A 14,903-nucleotide genomic window follows, 5' to 3' on the forward strand; every position below is an offset into this window, starting at 1 on the left:
TCGAACTAGTCCAAATAGAGATTTTAAGATGAAATTGAGAATTTTAAAACCCCAGAATGACTTAAAATGGTGATTTGAAATTCGAGGACTGATTTAGAGTCAAATTAGAATTTTCATGACCTAGGGGCAAAATGGTCATTTCTCTACCTGAGGTTAAGATGTGAGTGTTGGATGAAATTTTTGACTATGATTGATCATTTGGAGTATAATTTGAGTTTGGGAAGTGAAAAATTTTAATTTCAACATTTTTTCGAGCATAGGGGTAAAATAATCATTTTGCCACCCAAGGGCAAAATTGTAATTTTACATCACCCAACACTTGTCCAGCACATGAATTTTACTCGATATTATTATGGATAATTGAAGGATTTTATGTGGTGGAGAAAGAAAGATTAATAGTTAAGAAATTAAAAATGGACCAATGGTAAGGTGACAAGTGTCAAGCTATTATTTTTTTATTATTTTCCTTATAAATTAGTACAAAACCAGCCCATTTCTCATTTTTATGGCCGGTCAGAGCAAGAACAAAGGAAGAAAAGGAAGAACAAAACCCTAGGTGGAAAAATTCAAGGGAAAAGTGTGTAAATTCAAGGAAACAAGGGAAAAAAAAGGTAAGATTTTTCAATTAACCTTGAGATCTCTCTTTCTTAAGCATTTTTCTTATTTTCCATGGTTGAATCACATGAAATCATCATCGATCTCTTGTTGATCAAACCCTAGGAGAGAGAGTTTGATGATGATTTAGATAGATTTTTAAGATATATGGATGTTTTTAGTTGTTTATGGTGTTAAGTGTAAGAATTAAGTTTGAAATTCACATATTCCTCATGAGTTCATCATTGGCTGAATCTTCCTTGTAGAGAGTTGATGGTGGATTTGATTTTATTTCAAGTGAATTGGTTAGGAAATGTTGAATTATGGTGAGAAAATCAAGTAGGAAAAATCATAGTGTTGATGCACCCACCATGGCCGAATTTTTCAAGAGAAAATGTGAGGATGATTTTGCCATGTTTCAAGTTATTTAATTTGTGTTTGATGATTTGGAGTATTGGGAGAAAAATGAAATTATTTGGAGTTGAATTGGATGTATTGGCCAATTAATTGGGTGATAGATCGAACTAGGCCAATACCGTTTTATTTAGGTACATAATTGAATTTATATTGAACACAGTATTTAGATAGTTACCCGAGTATTTCACATCCTATTTCATGCATTAGTATAGAGTCTGAATTGGTTTTATAACAATTTAGCACAAATGTAGTAAATGGCTTATTCTGCATTATGTCTAGGTAGTGAGCATTCTGGCAAAAGTAAAGAGATAGTACCCGAGGATCAAGAATCGGAGTACTCGGAACTAGATTTCCATTACAGTGAGTAACCTTATTATCGTCTTAATTATCTAAAGTAGTTTTTATTTGTTTTTGTGATTTGATAGAAAATTAGTTTAAATGGTAAATCTTTATATTTTATAAACAAAATGTGATGAAATGAAATGATTTTATAAAATTGACTTGAAATTGAAAGATGGTTTTGAAAATGGAGTAATTGGAGACTAATTGTTGTGTTATAAATCATGGTTTGAATTGAATGGCTTAAGATAATATTGGCATGAATGGTTGGATTTGGTAAATGTACTGAAAAGGTATGAATTGTTGATTTGCCTTGAGAGGTTATAACATAAAATAATTGCCATGTCATGCTATTGAATTTTATTGAATTGGTGGGTTATAAATTGGTCGCTGCAGTGGACGGGTTTCGTGAACCAGCCAATTAGCGGAGCACGGTAACCCTATTATATTCCTACCTCAATATGAGAGGCGCGGATGGATAACTCCTGAGGTTAACACTTTAGAGTTCACTTCACGCTAAACCACAACGTGAGGATGAACTCAGCCAACGCCAAGGAACGACTATGTTTTTAAAATAAAAACATGATTTATGGGTACATAACTTTTTAACAGCCTTGATAGACTTGGTTGGGATAGCCCTCGGCCAAGGTATCCCTGATAACTGAGTATGAGAATGATTTTGGCACGAGCCAAACCTTTCAAGAAATCATAAGCCTCTTTGTTTATTTTGGTGAAATGAATCTATTTTATCTTATTGAACTGAGTTCAAATTGCTGAGAATCATTTTTATGCTAATCTATTTTATCTGTCTCCATTTACTCAGTTTTAGATATGTTAGAAGGTATTTGTTTACTCATTGAGATTATATAATCTCATCACCCTACTTTCCACCCATTTCAGGCTCAGGATAGTCAGTAGATAGCTCACTTTGTTGAGGGCTACAATTGGACTTGCATCCTAAAAAACTGTAGGTTTACCACTTTTGATACTTTTGGTCGTTCGTGGGCCCACGTGTCACTGTAAATTAAATTTTATACTTTGGTTATATGTATTACAGTATGTATGAATTTATTTAGCTTTTACGCTACAAAAATTATTTACCGGTAACTCTATAAATATTTTTTATAAGAAAACAGAATATTTTATTAAATATTTTTATTATATTCAAATAGTCATAATTTCATTTTAAATGAAGGTTTTATACGTTTAAACTTATTTTTGATCATGAATTATGTGTTTTATACTCGCATACTATATTTTTAGTTGGTTTCGAAATTTTTGAGAAAAAATGACCAAAATGCCCCAGTGAGATAGAAATCATTTTTTTTATTGATTTAAGTTGGAAATAGCTTAAAATCTTTTAGAACATGATATTTTACAACGGTTACTCACAAGTGAAATGAGAAACTGATATTAAAGCCTTGCGGGGTTCCGGTTGATATTTCGGGTAATGAGTGTCAATCGAGACACCGCGACGGTTGTCACGGGCTCGAAGGGAGTATCGGGTCATGACAAAACACATTGAACTAGGGGACTATGTTATAATAAGTGGGTTTAGTGCATTGTAATTGCACAGGATATTGGGAGACAGTGTGGTAAGACTAACAATCAGTCATGGAGATGTGAAATTGGGAATCTTAATTGTAGTTACAATTCGAAAGGATATGGAAGAAATCAATGAGGCTGTAAATGACATTTTGAGCGATTAATGTGATAAAGCCAAAGATTGCAAGCTTGAGGGTGGAGGAAGTATAAAATGATACCATAAAATTATAGAAAGATAATCTAATACAAATATGGTCCATTAGAGATAAATGAAGGAACTTCGAAAAAGATAAATTTTTGATTAATAAGGATTGTGAGTGTGATACCCCATATTTTGAAACAGTGATTAATAAAGTTGATCGGATGCAAATTGAGGCATAATAAGGTATTTTAGGTACCAAGGAGACAATAGGAAATTTTTAGAATAAAATAATATTTTTTTAATAAAATAATATTAAAATATTGATATTTAACCGGATGTCAAAATCAAAATCAGTCGTGAAGAAGGATCATATGGTTGATCCAAGTGGGGGGAGAAGAAATAGAAATAAATTTTTGGAGATAAATGGCGTAAGTTAAACCGCATGATTTTATTAAATCGAGTTAGCGCGGGTAAGTAAATATTTAAAATATTATGGTGACACAGCGTTGAAGTAAAATTTCGATGTTTTGATTGTACGCTTGTAAAGTAAAAAGATAGATGAAAATTAAAATTTTTAGACGTATTAAAAGGATCGAATTTGAAATATAAAGATTGAAGAATATGTAGTGGAATTAATGAGAGAAATAAAATGAACATATAGTAAAATAATAATAGTATATAAAAATATATATATATATATATATATATATATATATATGTAAAGATAGACCAACATAGGCAGCCGCCAATGTGGTCAATAAAAAGAGTCAAAAGACTCTTTAATTTAATTGATGGAAGGGGGGGTAGACCATGTGGAACAAAATGAAGAAAGAAAGAAAAATGTGAGGGCCAGCCAAGTTGGAATAAAATGGAAAGAATAAAATATGTATATATGGGTGAATAAGTAAAGTGAAGAAGACAAGATGAAAGAGAGAAGTCGGTTAGTTAAGAGAAGAAAAAGAAACAAGAAGAAGGCGTGAGCAAAGAGAACAAAAAGAAACAAGAGANATATATATATATATATATATATATGGGTGAATAAGTAAAGTGAAGAAGACAAGATGAAAGAGAGAAGTCGGTTAGTTAAGAGAAGAAAAAGAAAGAAGAAGAAGGCGTGAACAAAGAGAACAAAAAGAAACAAGAGAAGGCCGAGTGGTGAGGAAGAAAAGAAAAGTCAAAAAGCTAAGTTGAGAGGGGCGGTTTTGCTACCATTTAAGGAGGAAAAGAGAGCAATTTTTCTGTACATTTAAGGAATGAGAGGAGCAGCTTTAGCTGCTGATTTTGAAGGTTGAAAAGTGCTGTTTTGCTACTAGTTTTGGAGGTTGAGAAGTGCAGATTTTTGCAGCTGATTTTGAAGGTTGTAAAGTGCAGTTTTGGTTGTTAATCTTTGTTGTTTTGGCTGCTGATTTTTGGAGGGAAAATAGAGCAGCTTAGCTGTTGATTTTTGAGAACAAATAGAGCAGCTTTGCTGCTGATTTTGAAGTCAATATGAGCAGCCTTAGCTGCTGAAAAATTATGGTTGAAAAAGCTAGAAAGTGTGGCCGACGGTGAGAGGGAGAGAGAGAGAGGAAATTGTGGACAGCTCTTGTACGTGAGAAAGGAAAAAGAAAGACAAGCAAGAAGCTGCTGGTCGGCCGGAGAGAAGAGGAAGAATAAAAGAGAAAGAAAAGAAAAGAAGAGAAAAAAAAAGAAAAATATATATATGCATATAAATGGACATGGCCCAATAAGGATAGAATGGGCATGACCCAAGTAAAAAGAAATGGGAGAAGTCCATGAAAAAGGACCCAAAAACAACAAAGGAAGAAAAGTCCAAAAGAAAAGGAAGGTGGAGACTTGGGCCAACCTAGCCTAATTGGGTAAAATTTCTTTACTCTACTCCATGGCTTATTGTGAAATTGGACTTTATAGAGGCTAGCACATTTTATTTAATTATACATTGGTTATTTGGTGATATGAATTAAATTTAAATTACTTTAATACAACATTTAAATATTTTATTAGGAGGTATCATAGGACTAAAGTAAAGAAGAAAATGTAAAATTTACGAATAGTGCTCGAATGAAGTTAAGAAATTTTAAATGATTCGTTGTGAAGAATTATTGATGTCGGAAGAATTTAGATGCATCATTTTGTTGAGAGTGTTAAGTTGAATGGTAAAATATTGAAAGAAATGGGGAGAAATAATGTAGATTTATGATAGAATGAGAGAGAGAAGTGGAATTGATGCACTAAATATATTGGATTTAAATTGTTGCTAGGAAAGTTTGTTGTGGGAGCGTGCCGAACGACGTAGGTGACTGGCAAATAGGAATAATTATACGAGTACAAATCAATAGCGACGTAGAAATCCCACTATTGTGAAGTGAGTAACCTTATCATCATTTTAATCATCTAATGTGGTCTTTTTATTTGATTTTGTGAATTTTATGGAAAATGTGTTTAAATGAAATGGACTTATAAATTGTCTTGAAATTGAATGATAATTTTGAAAATAGAGTAATTGGAGACCACTTGATGTGTTGTAAATTTATGGTTCTAATTGATTGGCTTATGGCAATATTGGCATGAATGGTTGACTTGATAAATGTGTTGAAAATGCATGAATTATTGATTTGCCTTGAGAAGCTGTAAAATAAAATAATTGCCATGTCATGCTATTGCAAATTTTATTGTATGGTGGGTTTAGCTTGCTGTAGTGGGCGAGTTCTGTGGACTAGCCTATTAGAGGGGCACGAAATCCAATTATATTCATATCTCGGTCGAAGAGGCGCGTAGGGTATCTCTTGAGGTATGGTTAGAGTTCACGTCACACCGAACCACCTCGTGATGATGAACTCTGCTAACGCCAAGGAACGGTTGTGTTTTCAAAACGAAATAAAAATAAGTTTTACATGTATACGAAGTTTTTAATAGCCTTGGCGGGCTCGAGTGTACGCCTCTGATCAAGGTGTCATCGATTACTATTTGATGGCATAAGCCAAATGTTTATGAAAGTCATAAGCCTTAATGAGAAATTAAATGAAATACAACCGTTTGCATGGGTTGGGAGGAATTTTCAAATTGTGAAATACGTAATGTGATGGGATATTTTGATTGTCTTCTTTTTCTCGGCTTTAGCTTATTTAAATGATGTTTGTTTACTCACTGGGATTTTATAATCTCACCACCCTCCTTTCCACCCATTTCAAGCTCAGAATAGACTGTAGATAGCTGGTATCATCGAGGACTACAGTTGGACTTGCATCATCCAAAAACTATAAGTTCATTTCTTATGATATTTTTGGTGATTCGTGGGCCCACGTGTCATTGTAAATTAAATTTTATACTTTACTTATCTGTATTACAGTACGTATGAATTTATTTAGCTTTTACGCTACAAAAATTATTTATCGGTAACTCTATAAATATTATTTTATAAGAAAATAGGATATTTTATTGAATATTTTTGTTATATTGAAATAGGTATAGTTTAGTTTAAAATAAATGTTTTAGACATCTAAATTTATTTCTGATTATGAAATATGTGTTTTCCACTCATATACTGCATTTTTAACTGGTTTTGAGATTAATGTGAAAAAATGACCAAAATGCCCATGTGAGACAAATTATTTTTCTATTGTTTCGATTTTGAAATAGTTTATAACCTCTCAAAACATGTTATTTTACAACTGTTGATCACAAGGGAGGTGAGAAAACTGATAATAAAGCCTTGCGAGGTTCTGATTGGCATTCCAGGTGATGAATGTCTATCGGGAGATCGCGACGGTTGTCACGGGCTCGAGGAGAGTACCGGGTCGTGACAATTCAAGTGGTATTAGAGCTTTTGGTTTTAAAGATCAGAGTTTTGGTTTTAAAGTTGTTTTAAAATTTACAGTGCCAGTCTGACCCAAGTTAAGTTAAGTTAGGTTATATTGAATAGAATGCATGCATCTACATATAGAAACCTACCTACTCTTGTGATGCATGAATAATTAAGTAATTACTACTTGGTTGCATATAGGTTTTGAGGTGCACTGGTGACATACACACCATGTCTAGAAGAGGTGGTAGTCCCAATACCCTTCATAGTGCTAGTGAGGGATCATTAGATTCCATTGCTAGAAGCCAATGGCACCCTGATTCAGGTAATTCGAAAAGTGGTCCATCCTGAATTCCTATTAATAAAATTCCTCCGAACTTAGTAGAATGGTTTCGTAATAAGAAAAGCTTTGAGAGTAGCGAGAATTTTGAAAGTGAGAGTAGCTCCGATACTCCGAGAACTGAAAAAGATTTCCTTTTGAAACAACCTGAAGAGTAACATAGAAAATGGACGAGGGAGGAAATTTCAAGGGGATATATTCATTCTAGGAAGGACGTGTCAATTGTACGACATTTTCCTCCCGGTTATGGAAGAAATGCTGCACCGGTGAGTGATGAGGAACGTAGGAGAATACGACAAGCTTGGATTGAGGAACAAAGGAGAAAATCTCAAGAGGAGGATAACTCAGAAGAGGATCTTAAGAAAGACTTGGAGTAGAATCTTTCGATAAGATCAGATTAAGACGATGATCCCAATGATATGTAATATTTTCGTACAATTTTGTACTACTTTAACTCTATGTAGATGTAGTGTAAAGGAGATAATAGTAATATGTACAAAGAAGTTAATAGTTTGACTTTTAAAGTGTATGACTCGAACGGAATGTAAAGTAGCTGTTTAAATAACTGGATATGTATGGGAATCTTTTAGTATGACAGGGATAAATTGGTAATATAATTATTGAGAAAGGTTATAAAAGGAAGCAATAAGGTTATAAATGACATTCGAAATGGATAACGTGATTAAGTTGATGACTGTAATTTAGGCATGAAGGGGATTACTCAGTGATGCCATGACACTATGAGGTAATAATTAGGCACAAATATAGCCAATGAAGTTAAATTATGGAATATGGGGAATATGAAATTTTGATTTAGTAAGGATTGCGAGAATAAAGTGGGAGGAAGCTGAGCTATTTTCGTAGTTAATTATTCAGATAGTCAATAAAATTATTGGAGTACAAGATAAGGAAGATAATTAGATAGGGATGACAATAAATTTGAGGAAAGCTGTAGACAGTAAGTAACTTATGTGCAAGGTGGTATATGTGTTATGAATTTATTACACCATATGGAAAGGATGTTTTGAGGTAGGATTCTATGAATGTTGATGAAAGTCAAAAGATTACATAAGATGAAAGTATTAACTTGGCTTAGTGCGTATGACAAGCAAAAAAAAGGTATCTATACTTATGGAACTCATGATATATGCCTAGAAGGGAAACCCAATGGTTGAGGATGATTGATGTAGTGACTTTGAATGTAGACAAATAGCTTTGATGAGGAAATTTCTAGTAGTCACAGCGCCGCAGCACTGACTGTCCAGCGCTGTAATACTCTGAATACCTCACGCCTATGATGCATGAGTAAGATGGGAGTGACATGATAATGAGCTTACAAATTGAATTTTGGTTATTGGTTATTGAGCTTTGTTAATTAAGAGTTTTAAATATTCTAGAGGATGTCTACTTGAATGAATTGAAAAGCTTCTTTATCACCTTGTATATGGGCATATAATTAAAAGAAAAAATTGAAAGATTCTTGAGATGGCTACATTGAGATAAGATACCAAGTGATGAAAGTGTGAATGAAGGATTATAAGGATGGTATAGAAAACAAGTTTATATAGAATATCCTTATGAGAATTTACAATTATTGTCTTGACTTAGTTAAACGACAAGGGTTAGTAACAACACGAGGCCAATTGTGTAGCACCCTAGAAACCTATGAAGATGAGTTGGGGATTGAATGGATGAGTATGTATTTATATACCTTTAACATTAAGTGTTTTACGAATGCACAAACATCCTTGAAAAGAAACTTCTAATCATACACGACAAGTATAAAATGTGAGATTTTTAAAACTTGCTAAAGAGCCTAACGGCTAAGTCACAAGTTAAGTGATCACATGCTGTGAGACATAAGTCTAAGATGGATATTCCTAAAGAGATGTTCAAGAGGAGTTTTACTATGGATTTTGTGAAAGTTAGCATTAAGTTATGTGGCTATAAAGAGGAAGCCGTAAGTTGGAAGTGAAATTTGTGTTGATGTTAAGAAGTACTTAAGAAGAACTTTGTTTCAAGTCTTGCAGTTCCAAGTACAAACTACAGATTGGTCCGAGGAGAATGATGTCACATTAGTATAGAATAATAGAACAAAGGATGAATGAAGATAATTTGGACAATGAAGCTAATAATGAAAACTTCCTAAGGTAGAATGGAAATTGGAAATTTGAAAATGCTTAAGGCATGCATGATTCGAATCAGTCTAAGTTTTTAAGTGACATTTAGTAAGTGAGATGTGATTAATGACATTGTGATGTGAGGATATAGCATGATGAAACTCAAGCATATGATTGGAAATGATACAAATGTTATGAAGTTATACGCAAGCATAATAAAAAGGTTGACATGCAGTAAAAGGATTATTATATTGAATCTAGGATTAGGATGCAGATGAATAAAGGGGAATGTAGTCCAAGGCATGTGAACACATGGATCCCTATAAATAATGAGAGATGTTGACATTTGAAAATGCATGTACATATGTATATATAAAATTGATAATTTGACTAACTAAGGTGAAGAATTGTTCTCAGTAAGTGGGAGATTTTGAAATAATGTCCAGAGGGGTTAGTGAGCTAAAGTGTTATCGAGCATGCAATGAACGATTAAAGTTATGAGTGACTTTGAAGGTAAGCCTTGGATTGTTTAACTTCTCTGTCACGACCCGGAACCTCCCTCGGGCCCATGACAACCGCCGCAACATCTCGATTAACACTCATTACCCGAAATGCCAACCGGAACCTCGCAAGGCTTACATATCAGTTTCTTTCCTTTCCTGTGAGCAATCGTTATTCAACATTCCATTTTAAACAATTACCGGTCGTTTCCGGCTCAAATAAATCCAAAGATAATTTAATTTTTTTAACAGGATTTATAGACAAATATCACTAATCAAAATATTGATTAAAATATAGCATTTTTATATAAAACAATATTTATAGAAACACGTGTAAGAAATCTTTTGTAATGTGTAAGTAAAATAAATTCATACATATAAAAATTTACTAAGTTATAATGTACAATAATGGTACAATGACAAGTGGCCTAAAATACACCCAGTGTTGGTGCTAGAAACCTACTGTCTGTGTGGTCGAGATGTCAACTGGAATCCTCAACAAAATAGGGTATCTACAAGCTACCACAGACCTGAAATGTTTGGAAAGGAGGTGGGTGAGATTTTTGCAATCCCAATAAGTAAACAGACATTATCATAAATATCTAAAGGCGAGTAAAATGGAGGCAAGTTTAAACAATAAATTACAAACCATTTCATAATGTTTTCAATTTATTTCTTAAACCATAAAATATTTGTAATTTACCAAAATAGTTGTTAAGGCTTATGTCTTTTATTAAAAACAAGGCTCAAGCCAAAACTAATCCTCGGGGATACCTTGGTCGAGGCATCTAAACGAGTCCGCCAAGGTTGTTATAACATTTACACATGAAACGCATTTTTATTTTTAAAACAAGTCGTTCCTTGGTGTTGGCCGAGTTATACATTCACATGGGGGTTCGACGTGAAGTGAGCTCTAATACTACCCCAGGAGTTACTCTCCTCGCCTCTACAACCGGAGTAACTATATAACCAGGTTTACCGTGCCCCTCTAATAGGCAGTCCACAAAAACCCGTCACTACAGTGACTAACCCACCAATTTTAATAAAATTTCAACAGTATAACGTGGCTTTTATTTATTTATCCAGCCTGCATAGTAAAAACAGCTTACATAAATTTCCCAATACACTTACAAAATATAGCCACATATACTCATATCTCATAAGCCATTAATAGGAAAATATATAATTTTCAAGACAGTTAATAGCCTCCAATTATTCGATTTCATAATCAACAGAATATATCTTTATTTGTCACATTTATTTCTAAAACATCAAAAATCCCGTTTTAATCTCGTTTTCATTTCATAAAATACATAAAGAGCATTTAAAAATAAACTCTAGATAATTAACAATAATAATAAGTTTACTCACCGTTTGTACAAACTAAAAGCTTTCTAGGTGCCTCGATAACTACTCGTCGAGTACGATTTCCTTGCCTTTACCGGAAGGCTCTCCTCCTAGACACATTACAAAAATTTACTCAATTCATCACATTAATGCCAAATCACTATATATTTGACTTAAATCCTATACTAATGCATGGTATGAAATGCAATAGCCAAAAACGGCTTAAAGGCGGTATTAACCTATTTTTTCGCACTTTACCCGATAAATTGCTAACGCGCTCCATTCTAGCTCTAAATTGTCCCATTCTCTCTCCAACATTTCTAACCATTAATTATCAGCCAATATTCCTGTAAAATCACCAAAATCAGCTCACTCTCTTTCTTGGAAAATTCGGCCAAAAATGGGACATTAACTCGGTTAATTTTCCACTTTGTTTTTCTATCACATTTAACCATTTTTCATTATTTTCTCTTCATTTCTCTTAGAATAAAAATCAGATTATCATCATTGTACCTCATTCGAGATTCAGCCAAGGGTGGGTATTGTGAAAATTTAATGCTTTCTTGCCCAATTTAATTTCTAAACACATTTAACTAACTAAAACTATCAATTTAACTAAAAATCAAAACTTAAAAATTTCAATTTCTCCCGCTTTGAAATTCAGCCAGCCCTTGATGTCACTTTTAGATCTCTCTCCTCAAGCATGCTAAATGGAAACAAAGGCATAGGAAAGGTAGAAATCAAGCTAAAGTCGAAAAATCTTACCGTTAGACACGTAAACGGGTGAAAAACGCGAATTCCCCTTTGAATTTTTCTAGTTTCCTTTTGTTTTCTTTCTTTTCTTCCTTTCCTCTTTACTTCCTCTCTTGTTCTTCCTTATGGCCGGCCATCACTTAAAATGGGGTTTAAATGGGCTGACTTTTCATTAAAATAATATTAAACCATTAAAAAAATACCATGTGTCACTTTCCCATTGGTCCATTTTTAAAATTTCATCCATTTACTTCCAAATTTTCACCATACACTTGTCCCACATATTCATAGCTTGGATAAAATTCTCAGACTTATCCAAAGTCTTGGTGGAGTAATTTTTAAAATCTACACTTTTGCCCCTATAAAAGTTCAAAAATTACATTTTTGCCCCAAAAATTGAAAAATTGCCCATAGACATATTTTTCATCCCTTATACTCATACCATTCTCCAGTTTGTCAAATGTGATCTAAATTCTCTCAAAATCTCAAATTTTGTCCACGGGTGGAAAAATTACGATTTTACCCCTGAACATCAAAATTTTCAATTTTTCCCCAAATGAACACTCGAACTCCGAACAATCATTTTTAGTCATTCCTTGACTATAAAATATTAAATTTCATCCTATGATTCCTATTTGAACTAGTTCGAGGTTAAATCAGTTCAAGTGTACCATTAGGTACAATACCGAGTTTCGTCTATTCATAGGGACTTTCTTAGCATAATAACATGCTACTCAGTGCATGTTGTTATAACATGTATTTATAGGGTCGGGTTTTACAATTCTACCCCCCTTAAAATAAAATTTTGACCTTAAAATTTCACTTACCAGATTCGACAAATAGATGCGGGCATTGGCTCCTCATATGATGCTCTACTTCCCATGTCATTTCTTCCATTCAAGCATTCTTCCACAATACTTTCACCATTGGAATGCTCTCGTTCCTCAGCACTCGATCCTTTCGATCTAGAATACGTACCCGCTGCACCTCAAACTTTAAATTTTCATGCAGTTCAATCGGTGGTGTCTTTAGAATGTGGGAAGGATCGAGAACATACTTTTTCAACATCAAGACGTGGAAGACATTATGGATCCGATCTAACTCCGGGGGTAATTCAAGTCTGTAAGCCACTAGTCCAATCCTTTCAATGATACGAAAGGGTCCAATATATCTCAGGTTGAGCTTTCCCCTCTTCGCAAATCGAATCACACCTTTCATTATCCAATAAAACACCATAATTTATCATGATAGTATAATCAATAAGATTTAATACTTCAAAGTATTCAAATTATTACCTTTCCAAGGAGAAACCTTAAGAAAAACTTTATCATCGATCTCAAACTCCAAGTCTTTTCTCCGTTTATCTGCATAGCTCTTCTACCTATCTTAGGCTACCTTTAGCCTCTCTTGTATAACCTTGATTTTGTCATTAGTTAAATCGATCAATTTCACACTAACTAACTTTCTTTCACCCACTTCATCACAACAAAGTGGAGTACAACATTTCCTTCCATATAAAGCTTCGTACGGTGCCATACCGATGCTAAACTAGAAGCTGTTGTTGTAAGCAAATTCCACTAACGGCAAGTGTCTATCCCAACTTCCAAGAAAATCCATGACACAAGCCCTCAATATACCCTCCATAGTCTGGATAGCCCTCTCTGACGGACCATCCGTCTGTGGGTGAAAAGCAGTGCTAAATTTCAATTTGGTTTCGAGAGCTTCTTGAAATTTTGGCCAGAATCGAGGATCTCAATCTGACACTATAGAAACGGGAACTCTATGTAGCCTCACAATCTCATCTATATCGAGCTGAGCTAGCTTCTTAATAGAGTATGTTCTCTGGACAGCTAAAAAGTGAGCAAACTTAGTCAACCGATCTACGATCACCGAAATTGCATCATTTCCTCTCTGTGTCTGCGGTAGTCCCAAAACAAAGTCCATAGTTACATGCTCCCATTTCCACTCGGGAATAGGTAAAGACTGAAGTGTACCTGCTGGCCTCGATGCTCCGCCTTAACTTGCTGACATACGCGACACTTTTACTACAAATTCTGCTACGTCTCGCTTCATACCTGGCCACCAATAATTCTCCCTGATAGTCCTATACATCTTGGTGCTTCTAGGATGTAATGCATAGGCAGATGAATGGGCTTCTTCCATGATCGCTTGTCTCAACTGGTTTTCCTCAAGAACACAAACTTGGTCTCTAAACATCAAGACGTTATCCTCTCCAAATCTGAACTCACTTACTCCCCCATCGATCAGTTTTTGAATTTATTTTCTTAACTCATCATCAGATCTCTGAATGTCCTTGATCTAATTAAGTAACGAAGGTTGCACAATGAAGCTTGCTAATAAGGATCCATCCTCACCATTTCTCAACTGGACCCCAAGAGATTTCATCTCTAATAATGCTGAAAAATAACAACTCTGAAGTGCTGCTAAAGATGATGAAGACTTACGACTTAAGGCATCAGCTACAACATTCGCCTTTCCCGGATGATAATCTATCACCAAGTCATAATCTTTTATCAACTCCAACCATCGCCTTTGCCTCAAATTAAGCTCCTTTTGGGTGAGCAAATATTTTAAACTCTTGTGATCCGTAAATATCCTACAATGCTCACCATACAAGTAATGCCTCCATATTTTTAAAGCAAACACCACTGCTCCTAACTCTAACTCATGGGTAGGGTAATTTACTTCATGCTTCTTCAATTGCCGAGAAGCATAAGCTATTTCTTTCTCATCCTGCATCAACACACACCGTAACCCCAACTTAGATGCATCACTGTATACTACAAATCCCTTACCACTCACAGAAAGTGTTAAAACGGGAGCGGAGGTTAACCGATTCTCAGAAACATCATCCCACTCAAACTTAGCTCCCTTATGAGTTAGATGGGTCAAAGGAGCTGCTATTAAGGAAAACCCCTAAACAAACCTCCGATAATAATCTGCTAATCCGAGGAAACTACGAATCTCCGTCACCGTCTTAGGT

Source organism: Theobroma cacao, chromosome 4, assembly GCF_000208745.1.
Source record: "Theobroma cacao cultivar B97-61/B2 chromosome 4, Criollo_cocoa_genome_V2, whole genome shotgun sequence".
In the NCBI taxonomy this organism is placed as follows: Eukaryota; Viridiplantae; Streptophyta; class Magnoliopsida; order Malvales; family Malvaceae; genus Theobroma; species Theobroma cacao.